The sequence below is a fragment of the Apteryx rowi genome, unplaced genomic scaffold (assembly GCF_003343035.1).
Source record: "Apteryx rowi isolate R43461 unplaced genomic scaffold, aptRow1 scaffold_0, whole genome shotgun sequence".
NCBI lineage: Eukaryota > Metazoa > Chordata > Aves > Apterygiformes > Apterygidae > Apteryx > Apteryx rowi.
In genome coordinates this window covers 220,115-231,576 of record NW_020447195.1, presented here as the reverse complement: position 1 = coordinate 231,576, position 11,462 = coordinate 220,115, and the positions used below count along the sequence as shown (strand labels likewise).

The following is an 11,462-nucleotide window of genomic DNA, read 5'->3' as shown; positions in this document are numbered from 1 at the left end:
GTGCTGGCGCGGCAGGAAGCGGCGCGGGAGGCTCGCGGCGGGTCGCGGCGCGGCTGTGGGGGGCGCCGGCGACCGCCTCTCGCCGGGCCCCGGGGGATGAAGCGGGAAAAGCCTTACACGGGGCAAGATACCTGCCCTGCAAGGTGTCCATCGCCACCGGTGTTGATTTCTGTAGATGGTATAGTTTTCTGGAGGCCTCTGGCCTTTTTGTGTCTGCTAAAGTATACAGTGCATCTCCATCCTTCTGCTTTTCGTCTCTTCAAAAAGCCTTTAAAGAAGGGAAGGCAGCTCCTTGCAATGATCCGGAAGTTATCTCGTGTTATACCTGTTCAACATGCACAGTGGGGAGGCACCATATTCTTTTTCCCAACAGACCTGAGTTCCACTATGGCTTATTGCCCCCCAAATTGATTATGGGACCAGTTGGCTTGAAGCGCACATGAATAATGTAATGGTAGTAGGGCTAGGTTAATTGACGGCCTGCTTCAACAGAATTTTGAGGAACCTTTACATCTCCTTTATTTATTTGAAGTCTTCCTAGTACCAGAAATGCTTCTGTGATCCCAAGCTAGTGTTTCTAATTTAAAAACGTGAAAATAGATCGAATGGAATATTTGAGTGTGGATGAGTCCAAACTGGATAAAATATGTTTCTTCCCTTCTGTCAGTGTACATAGTTTAATAACGTATGCTGTAGTAGATAAAACCTAATTTGTTAAATACTATGCTAAAAAATAACTTGAAACAAATTTTTGTAGGCATTTGTGCAGGATCTCATAACTGAGAAACTATATAACAGAAATACTTTTGATCTGGATTTATTTATTTGTCTGTAGGTGAGCAAAGAATGCTTCACAGGACTTATTTCCAAAAAGTCAAATGAAAAGAGTTACAACAAAGATCATACATAGTATGATTCTCTCTTCAATTTTTGTCTCTCAATAGTTCTGTAATTGAAGAAGACTTGGAAGAATACTCGTTATTTGACTTAAGTCAGCTTGTGGGAGAGTTCAGTTTACATTCTGACTGATAACTTTGTTAGTATTTCCTAAATGGAAATAAAATTTTACTTGAGTGTTCTGAGAGTGAAAATCTGTTTGCCTGCAATCCAGGGTAATTAATTAAGGTCAAGTTCAGAATGAGTCTAGAGTTTTAATTGCTCATAACAGCACTGCCTTGGTTGAAACATAAGCATATAATTAATTCTTACCTTTAATTGGATAATTCTCTGAAGTCCCTTCTTTTGCTCTTGCAGTTCCTGGATAACCTAGGCAATGATATTGACCTAAATGCTCCCCCTTGTTCAGGAAAGAGTGCAATCTCTAGTTTATTTGTAAGGGATGTTAAATTCTGTGTAACTGCATCTTTGATATGTAACTGCATCTCTGGAAACTAAATGCTGTCTGCGGTTGTAATTTGTCAGACCTTGATATAAGCTGACATTGTCACTATAGAAAAGCCATCCTGCCACTTCTCTTCTCATTTCTGCCCATATGGCACTGTCCTGTGCAGATGTGAGCACTTGGACTACAGCATTGTGAGCTGAGCTAAAGAATGTGCATGGGGGAGGGTTTATTGTTTGGCCCTGCAAGTGGTTGTCCTCGCTCAGTATTTAAACTGCATTCTTGATTCTTGCCTAATTGTGTGGGTGCAGTGTTTAAAAAAAAAAAAAAAAAAAAGTTGCAGATATCTTTGATTTACTGTTGCATTTGTATTGAGAAGTCTTGTGAAGCATCTGTAGCAGTTCAGTCAACAGTCACACACGTCTGCTCTTCTTTTTTTACTTCATTTTATTCCTTACCATTTTCAAACTTCTCTTCCTTGCTTACCCACAGGGTTGTTTTGTCTTCTTGTGCTTCCTGTACGAAGAGACTTTCTTCAGGTAAGAAACAGTGACTTAATGCTGTCATTTTGTGCTTACTGTCAAAATGCCAGTAGCTACATGGTCTATATCTTCCAAAAAACTTTTTGGCACTGGTGGCTTTTCAGGCAGTGTTCTTATAAAAAGCATTTTTTTGTGGATGCAAGCACCAAATTTAAGTGATCACTTATGTATAGATGTATAGTGTGGCCATTTTTGCTGACTGCAGGTGCATATGGCAGAAAATAGTGTATATTAGTATGTAATATATACTGTTTTTTGAGTGTTACTAATTTGGTGACATGCCTTTTTTCTGTTTTTTACTGGGCTTGAGTACTTCTGGGCAGCCTTGTTTGAATACAGCCAGCTGAAGTCTGCCTTGCCTGTCCTAGTACTCCATTTTGGGTCAATTTACAAAACTGGTCAAAAGGAAATGGAGCTATCTCAGTCTGTGTTTTTAGCTAGGTACCATGTATTTAAAAAAAAGTGTGGTGTGTTTTTGTGTGTTTTTTTTGTTTGTTTTGATGAAGTTGGCACCAGAGAGCTTTCCTGCTCTTGTTGCTGAGGTTAAAACACTAATTTCAAAACAAGTTTCTTCTTCTACGACTTCTCTCCCAAAGAAATGGGGAATATTCCCTAGTTCTGAATAGTGCAGTAGTCGGCCTTGCTCTTTCTATGGGAAAAAATATTTCAAACATCTTTACTGCTCCAGCTGTAGAACTGAGCATCTTTAGCCTATGGGCATGAAAGGCATTGCCATTGTTTAAGTTAGGGTTTTTAGTTAGTCTTAAAGCTGAAATCTAGAATGCTTCTGTAGTGTAGTAGAGGTTCCAAATGCACCAGACATTTAACGATTCCTCACCATAGTGAAAGATGCCAGTGACTTGATCCCTAGTATTTATATAGGTCCTCTGCTGAGATTGCAGCTCTCTTGTCAGTATTGCTGTCATCAGCCTTGAAAAACATGCACTGATTTCTCTGCTGTCCTTTCCATCTCCGAGACTGCAAGATGAGTCTAGAAGCAGCTTTTAAGTGTACCCCTTTCCCTCCTTTCTGTAATAAAACTGGGGATTCACTTTTTCCTTACAGTGTGGAACACATTCAGATGATCTGTCTGCTTCATGTCTGTCTTAAATGAAGAGCTGATTTTTTGTCAAAGCTTGTGTCAGTGAAACTTGCAAGGCTTCATTTAACTGAAGTCCAGTATTTATCAACAAAATACCAAGTCCTTTATCAAGAAGTAGGGTAGCTTTGATCCTGCCCAGTCAGGAAGCAATCAGGTAATGAAACTGAGAATGCCACATCTGATTGTTAGGACATTATATACTGACTGGCTGTAAAAAATGGCTGAATGGATTTTCAGCAGCCAGTACCTCAGGTGGTATGAGTTATCTGTGGAAAATGACTCTTGAAAACTTTCTACAGATGTTTTTTCAGGTAGACTTCTTTTAGGAGTCAGAAGTCCACTTACAGCTGCAGCTACTGTTATTAGATAATTTTTGTGCTTTCCTACTCAATCCTTCCATCTTCAGTCTTGTTCTTTTCCTCTGATAGCTAAAATACATGTTGATGCTCACTCATGAGAAAAATCTTAGGTTTAACAATTTACTACAAAGGTATACTGTTTGAATGTCCAGAGCAACCTCAAAGCCAGGGATAGGACAGCTGGTCCAAAGTGAAGTGTTTGCTGGCCATTAGATAGCCTTAAATACTAAACTTCTGTGCTGCTGCAAACACCTTCTGTCACAGTTTCTTAAAACTCAGGGACAATGTAGTAAAGGTCATGATTCAGTAAAGCTGTGGTCATCTGGAATCTCTTAAATATTGGCTTTTCTAGAATACCTAGGTACTCCTTTCAGAAATGTTGTAGATGATAATACTTAAATGTCATTTAACAGTTAAGTATTTGTACCGGCTTTAAAGCTTTGACATCAATTGAAAAATGGTATTAGACTCAGTAATCTAGGTGTTGTGACCAAACAGACAATATTTAGGTAAACTGATGCCACGTTCTTGTGCACTGCCTTTTTTTTAAAGGGTATGTTCTTTTAAGAAGAAACCTGCTGTCCTTACAATTTTGTGAGTTTGTCATGTGAGTTTTGAGCCCAAGTGTGGTTCCTTTCCTCATCTGTCTTACAAGGCCACTCTCCTAGCAGTTAGCACCTTGTCCAGGGTTATTCAGTAGAGTCAACCTAAACAAAATATTTTAATGTGGTCCCACTATAAGGAAGTTTATTCAAGGGACCTGTTTTTTTTCTTGCTGCTTCTGAGGAAGTATAGCACAGGAATGAGAATCAGTCCACTTCCTTCCTTCTGTTTTCATTCTTTTTTACAAAAAGGTTGTATGACTCTCTAGGTGACCGTTGGGCAGGGCAGAATAGTCTTTTTGAGGACAGTAGCATTTGGCATCAGGCAGTGTTTTTTTTTTTTTTATACAACGCTAGTATTCTTTTTCAGTTCAGGTAGACTATCGGGAGAAACTGTACTGGGGTACCCAGTCTGCAGGCTAAATTAGGCTTCTCAGAACAATTCAGGTGGCCGGTAGCCTGTTTTCTGTCACTCTTCTGAAGTCTGCAGGAGCCTTACATATATGGAATGGAGTGTCTGTGTGGATGAAGAAACTGTTCTGAAGAAACTAAAAGTTTACATGACCAAAATGCAGATCCCTCTGCTCTGTGGTGGATATAGTCCATCCAGCTGAGGGTGTCTCAGTTGATGGGGGAGGAGTGCATTTTGGCATCTTGGCTCGGGTCCGTTCACATGGCTGGATGGGCATGGCATGCTCATTGCCACATGGATTGATGTGATGAACTTTGTCATGGTTTGTAGACCATGACCACTAAGTGCTTCCATAAGAAACAATGAAGATTGGTAGAGCAGTCTGCAGGTTTTTTAGTTGTTACACATTTGAATGCTTAATTTCCTTGAGAGAATTCTTGCTGTTTAAGATGTTAACTTGCACCTCAGAGTATGCTTCACACTAAGTTTGTTCTTTCTTAACCAAGAAGATCTAAAATGATAGGGATGTTAGAAATTAAAGTTGACAGAAACTTTTCAATGAGAGAGTTGTCAGTTCATCTTATTTTTTCCTGATTTTTTTTCAGACTACTTTTTTGTGGCAGTTGAAATTATTTCTAAATGCAAGAAGATTGTTTCTGTGTCTCTTAGTAGTTAAAAAGATCTTAAATATCCAGAAAGCATAGGTTTTATTAAGATATATCTTGAAAAGCCATGCTTACTAAATTAGAGTGTATCTGTAATTTGAGCTTTTTGAAGGGACTGTGACTAGATGCATCAGACCTAGGTTTTTGATTTTTAAATAAACTTTCCTCGTAAGTCATCTTTTAGTAGAGGTTATCTTAACCACTATGATATCACAGCAGAAATCCACTAGTATGAGTAGAAATTGTATGTTGCAGCAGAAATGATGACTTCAGTTTTGTGAATCCCAGTCTCCTGTAATTCTTTTGCAGAAGAAATTTGATGTGTTTCCAAATCTAGAATGCTCAAGCATTTTGACCCTTTGGCACGGATTTGGTGCTCTTGTTTTTGTTTATGGCTTGCTTCTTGTACTTGGATATTAGAGAATTGAAATTTTCCTTTTTTTAGCTTCTGTCCTCCGATTTAAAGAATGTTTGGATAATGGGAATATAATTGATGCAGTGACATTTGTGTGGGTTTCTCAGTAGCAGTTCTCATTAAACTCCTAGGAGGAGGAGATGGTGTTAGATTCAGTGCAGAGTGGTTACAGTTAAGAAGCTGTGACTGTTTCAGATATATTTGCTTGAAAATCTTTTCTGCCAAATAGTGGTGGATCCAAAAGCTGGGAGAGGATTTAAGAATTTCTGTGTCTTGGAGAAACAGAGGAAGGGAAAGAAAAAAAGGAAAATGAGATAAAGGAAAAACAAGACAACAACAGGAGCTCTTGTTTTCATATTTAGCAATTCATTGGAAGAGAAAGTGAACACACATGCTTGTACATTTGTGATTGCTGGATCTTTAGTCTATTATTTCACGCTAGGACCCTATATTCTCAATAATGTACAAGATAAAGCTGCCTAGAGTCTGTAACTTTTTTCAAGCGCAGTTTGGCCCATGCAGTGGGTTCGACATGTCAGTAATACATTCTGTTCCACATATCTGTAGACAGTACCTCAAATTTTGAGTTACTCACATACACAAGGTTTGGTAGTGAAATTGTCCACTTGTTTAGCTTGTTCTGAAGTATCTGGTGCGCCAAAGTAGGAGTAGCTATCTATAAACTTCCTGATGGCTTCTGTTTGGCAAAGGATAAATAAATGATGGAAAAATTTGATGAGGTTATGAAAACGTGTATGTGGGGGGACTCTATTTCTAATTTGGATGATAGTAGCCTGCTGACCCTCAGTGCTGAAATACTTTCAGAGAAATTAACCTTTTAGAGGGGTCAGTGTGTGCTAGGGTATTAGCTATTGAGTAAGTATTTTTCTGAACTCTAAAATACCTTTGTCTCAGAATTCATGTGACTGTTTTTTTTTTTTCCTTCCCTATAGTTGTACATAAATACTTGGAATGTCTGCACCTTTATAAGCAACGAGTTTCTTCTTGGTGAGTATAAGTACAGATACTCGGTTTTGTTAATTGTAGCTCTGCTTTCTTTAAGCTGTTGAAGTTGTGATTTAAATTTCAGGGTTTTCCTAATTTTTGCAAAGGCACTGTGGATAATATTTCTCTAAATCTAATCTTTATGTTCTTAAAACAGAGCTTGCAGATTTTTAATTGGAGGAAATATGGTAGTTTGATTAAAGTAGATGTTCTTGAAAATAATATGTCATTTAGGAAACACATGCCTTATTTCATATGACTTAAAAAAAACAAAACAAAAAAAACCCCCTTTCCATATCTTTTTGCTTGTTCAGTGTTTTAGAGTGTTTGTCTTTATCATTACAGTGTTACAAAAAATGAGAGGAAACTAGAGTAGCTAAATGAGAGATGATTAAATGACTGAAAAAATGAATACTCATTTCTTTAATTGCACTTGGTAATAGATTTTATTATAGAAGATTGCTTTTTCTCTGTTCTGTTGAATTACCCATGTTTATAATTTCTGCTTCTGTGTTGGTCTGTCCCAGTCTCCACACGGCAGCACAGTTGTGTGGGATGTTGTTGAGAGGATGAAAATGACATTCTCAAAATGTTCTTTAATCTAGGAGAGAGTATGAGGCTCTTGATCTAGAGAGGGTAACTTATGTTTGCTGATAGCTTTTCACGTTTGTCACTGAGGGCTTTGAGTAAGTCTTGGTTTCTGCCTGAAGAGGAGAGCAAATGTAGCTTTTCATGGTGTTACAGCTTTGTTGGTATACTTGTGTAAACTAGAGAAAACCATAGGTCTGAAATGAAATAATAAACCTTGTGCTCTGAGTAAATGTTTCAGCCTTAAGGAGTTACCTATACAGTACTCTTGTCACAGAAAATTATAAGCATTAATTCAGGATCCAATTTCCAGTGTTGTGTTGCTCAGTCAAGAATTTGCTTCCTGTGCTGCGGTTGATTCAGTCTTGGAAACTTCTAAAGAAAGGAGTGAGTTGGTTAAGATCTAGTTGAGGATCCTACATAGTGCAGAGAAGAAGAACTGCATGCAATCCAATGTCTTGTTTGGAATGTCTTTTGGATAGAAGTGTGGAGGAGCTGCATTGTTCCTGGAAGCTTGTTGCAATGCCTATTTGTCTTCCTGTCCAGTTGGAATTTTTGCTGTTTCTGCTCCTATTGAATTAGAAGACTTGATTGAAGGTCTGAAACTCTGTGGTTGAAATACCCATGATAAGGACACGTGTGACTTATGGCTGTGTCCTGAAACTTACTCGTTTTACTCTGAAATGGTGTGCATAAGCAAGACATGAGGCAGGAGTAGAGAAGTCCTTAGGTTAATAGCTAGTACAGAAACCATTCCTTGGTTATGTATAACTGATGTGCTTTAGTGATGGTTTTTAATATGTAGGCTAAAATACAGTGAGGCATACTTCATGGTGGCAGTGATGCTGTAGGCAAAATCTGGTAGGCAGAGCACAGGCAGATGTTTTTGTCTGTGAACAATAAAGTCTGTTCTAATCAGCCTCTTAAGTCAGTGCCAAAGTAATTTTTAAAAATGGTACTTAAATATTTGTGGGAATTATACTTAGTTTTCATAAGATGCCATTAGGATTGTATAATGTAATGGTGTCTGTAAATACTGTTTTGCAGTCTGACGTAGCCATTACCTTTTCTCATCTGCAGGTGTGTGGTTTCAGCACAGCATGGCTGTGGTCATCCACTTGCAAGGTCTTCCGATTGTGGTGGGGACAATGGACTTCTCTGGAGTGACCATTCCTGATGGGGGCGTGCATATTGTAGGGGGTGAACTGGGTGAGGCTTTCATTGTTTTACCCACTGATGAAGATGAAAGGCTTGGTATGATGTAAGCAGGTGGTATAAGTGAAAGGTCAAAAGTAGCTATTGCTGAGCAATAAGAACTTACCTTTAAAACATGATTGGACTCAGTCCTTGGCAGTTTCAAAATGTGCACTTATATATGATGGCAATTTTGGAATGCTGTCTAGGGCTGGAGTGAGTGGTAGAGTCAGCTTATGTTTTGTGGAATCTATTGTTATCTATCCTGGCATAGTAACTGCATATACTGCTCTACATTAAAAAAACAAAATATACCTGTATCTTCTATTGCTTGTGTAGGAACTACATTTCAAATCTTGGGGCTACCTTTAGTAGACCAGTATGCAGCTATACCCGTGCAGCACCTCCTGTGAAAACAATGCAATCTCTTGCTAGTTTCTTTTACTCTAGCAGTGTTGTCAATGCTTTCTATTAACTCAACACCTGTACTACCTACCCTGTCTCCTGTTCTTTGTAGTCCTTCTGAATTACCAGTGATGTGGGATGGCTCTTAGGAATCTGGCAGCACATTTACCATGCAGAATAAATTTAATGCGATTTTCCTCCAAATATTTATGTATTTTTAATTTCTATTTATGTAAACTGCCAGAGTTTTACCATGCTACTTTATCAATCCAGAGAACTAAGGTTATTCATAAAGTGCCTCTTTTTTCCCCCCAGTATTTGACTCTGGGGGAAAAAAAATCTCTGGTTTTGACACAGATATGTTAAAGAATGAAGGAGATGAGGCTGAATGTGGAAGTGAATTGGCTTTCTTGTGAGCTGGTTATGAAGTACTGATTTGAAACAGTACTGAATTTGGAAGTGAAACTGATACCAAGGCAGAGGCTTTCTTGTAGTATGTGGAGAATGGTTTGATCATGCTTTCCCATGATTTAGAAAACACATGTTTGCAAAGGTAGGTAAGGTTTGAAAAAGATGGCGGTCATTCAGTTGCTCCCAGAGAGAGAGAAAATAGAGGCCAATATTAGTGAATGAGAAAGTTTGCCAAAACTGCCTGCTTATACCTTCCCTATATGATAGTATGAAAGACTTCAGTTTTTAGAGCAACAGGCTTCTATGGAAGTTAACTGATACACCAGACTTAGGGATAAGCACTGATAGAGCTTAAAACAGAAAAGCATAGGAACTGGTACAGATTAAGGTGTATAAGATCTGTGCTCTTAACAGAAAATTTGTCTTAAAAGACAAAAATCATTGATCCCAAAAGCGATCGATATTAATGTAAACATATTCTCCTTTGCATTTTCCCTGATATAAATGTTTCTTGACTGGTGCCTGTGAGTTGTTGAATAGTCTTTTAAATCTTAATTGCCTCATAGTGACTTTTATTGGGAAGAAAATGTTCCCTCTTTTTAACAATAGAACTATGTAGCTTTAGTGACATAGACTGGGAAATCCTTTTGGTTGGAAGTAGTGACTTGTCTAAATCCTGGGTTATTGGTTCCTGAAACAGGCCTAATCCTCGTAGTGGAATAATAAGTTTTAGGGAAAAGGCTTACAACTTTGGGAATCAGCCTAATAACCACCCCTTGTTTTAGTTGTGGTCTTGAGCACTTAGGAAACATGGATTCCTAAAGTTACCAAAGTAAAAAAGCCTGCCTAAGTTTGTTTTTTAGTTACCAAGTTAATCCAAATTCATTTTCTGCTGAATAACATTTTTGAAGAGATGTTTGAATAAAGTTTTTTTTTATTTCCAAGTCATAGCTATTACTGTCTCTAATTAGCCTGGGGTTGTTTAACAATCTGTTTTGATATAATTTAAGGTTTTTAAAGTAGTCCTTGCAAGGGAGGACAGAGGGGCTGAAACTTAAAATCACAAAGCAGAGGCAAGCCCCCGTGTTGCAGTGCCACCTTTGTGAGAAATGAAGTACTCAATACGCTCAAGGTCATGCTGGTGCAACATGGATGGGCTTTAGAATTGCCTGTTGCCCTTCCTTGGGAAGAGGTAGATATGTGATGACTGCCAGTGAAGGTCTTATTATATGGTTTTAGTCTTGCTTTAAGGTTGTATGTTTACGGGTAGAATTGTTGAGTTCCTCTATTGAATAACTTATCTATCTTGTGTAATGTGCTGCCAAGTATGTATCTGCTTGAGAAAGCTGTTTCTGAAATTAGCTGCAAATGAAGAGGACAGCCTGGTTGGCTAGACATGTTGAGCATGGGGATTGCTGGATCAAGTTAAACAAATCAGATCCGCTGGATGTGAGAGAGAACCCAGAGGAGCCCAAGTTTAATAACTCAGGATGGGGGGGGGGGGAGGAAGGAAGGATTTGGGAGAGGGGGCAGAAATGAGAAACAGATTTTTGTCCTTACTGTTCCTCCTCTCTTCCAACTTTTTCATCAGTTGCCTTGTAACAACTTTGGCTGACTTAGTGAAGTATAGTATGTGTGTGCTTTAAAAAAATGCTGGTGTTCAGCTGACTCTCCAGCTATAAATTGGAAAGAGTTCAGATTTTTCGCAGAATCTACAACCTCTGTAAATATAACTAAATGCTTCCCTTTCCTTGTGATACTCTTAATCATTTTCTGATATTCAACTGAAAATATAGTAATGCCTTCCTCATCAGAGTTGATGTGGCTTTGTGTGTCTTCAGAAGTCCTATTTTATGAGATATTGCTACTGAAGTCTGAAGACATGTAGTATGTTCCTCTTGCAGCCTCATGTACCTAAACTAAAAGGACTCCCATGCTTCAGGATTACAGCAATTCCTGAAGGGGACTGGTGCAGATGGCTTAATTATGTACCTCCTGTAACATTTCTAGGATTATTTTGTCTCTGCATGTCCATACTCGGTGAAAAAGAAAAATAAGGTTAGTAGGACAAGAGTGAACTTGCAGCTATACTTTCTCTTACACTAGAAGTGTAAACCAGAGTGTGTTTCTATTATACATCTGGAGGCATGGAATTTTAGTGCTAATGCCAGAAAGTGATATTTTATTGATGTAAATATGTGGAGAAAAATAGTGTATGCTTTAGGTATAAGTGGATAAGCAGTTTAAAAAAGAAAAAGTAGCTTTGCACTTGATTCATGGATTTCCAGAAAGATGCTTCTTGAATACTGTTAATTTTTTTTTTTTTTTAATTAGAACATAAAACCTCAGACATCATAAACTTTCCTTAAAAATTCCCTCCCTCCCCTTTCCCAGTTAAGTTATGGAGTTGAAACTTTAAC

The 11,462-nt window shown here is 38.3% G+C and overlaps 1 protein-coding gene across 11 annotated transcripts in view; it reads left to right on the top strand.

Annotated features, from left to right (window-relative positions):
* The window catches only part of PHF20 (PHD finger protein 20), a 74,753-nt gene that overhangs the window by 753 nt on the left and 62,538 nt on the right, over positions 1 to 11,462 (top strand). For 6 of the 11 annotated variants that reach the window (XM_026066374.1, XM_026063904.1, XM_026063108.1 and 3 more), the window contains exons 2-4: positions 1,835 to 1,881; positions 6,393 to 6,447; positions 8,113 to 8,241. The gene's annotated coding sequence lies outside the window, so the exon portion shown is untranslated. Of the gene's footprint in view, positions 1 to 1,834; positions 1,882 to 6,392; positions 6,448 to 7,470; positions 7,630 to 8,112; positions 8,242 to 11,075; positions 11,101 to 11,462 lie in introns of those variants that run through there. The other 5 variants (XM_026061431.1, XM_026059030.1, XM_026060635.1 and 2 more) reach the window with 5 other exon arrangements.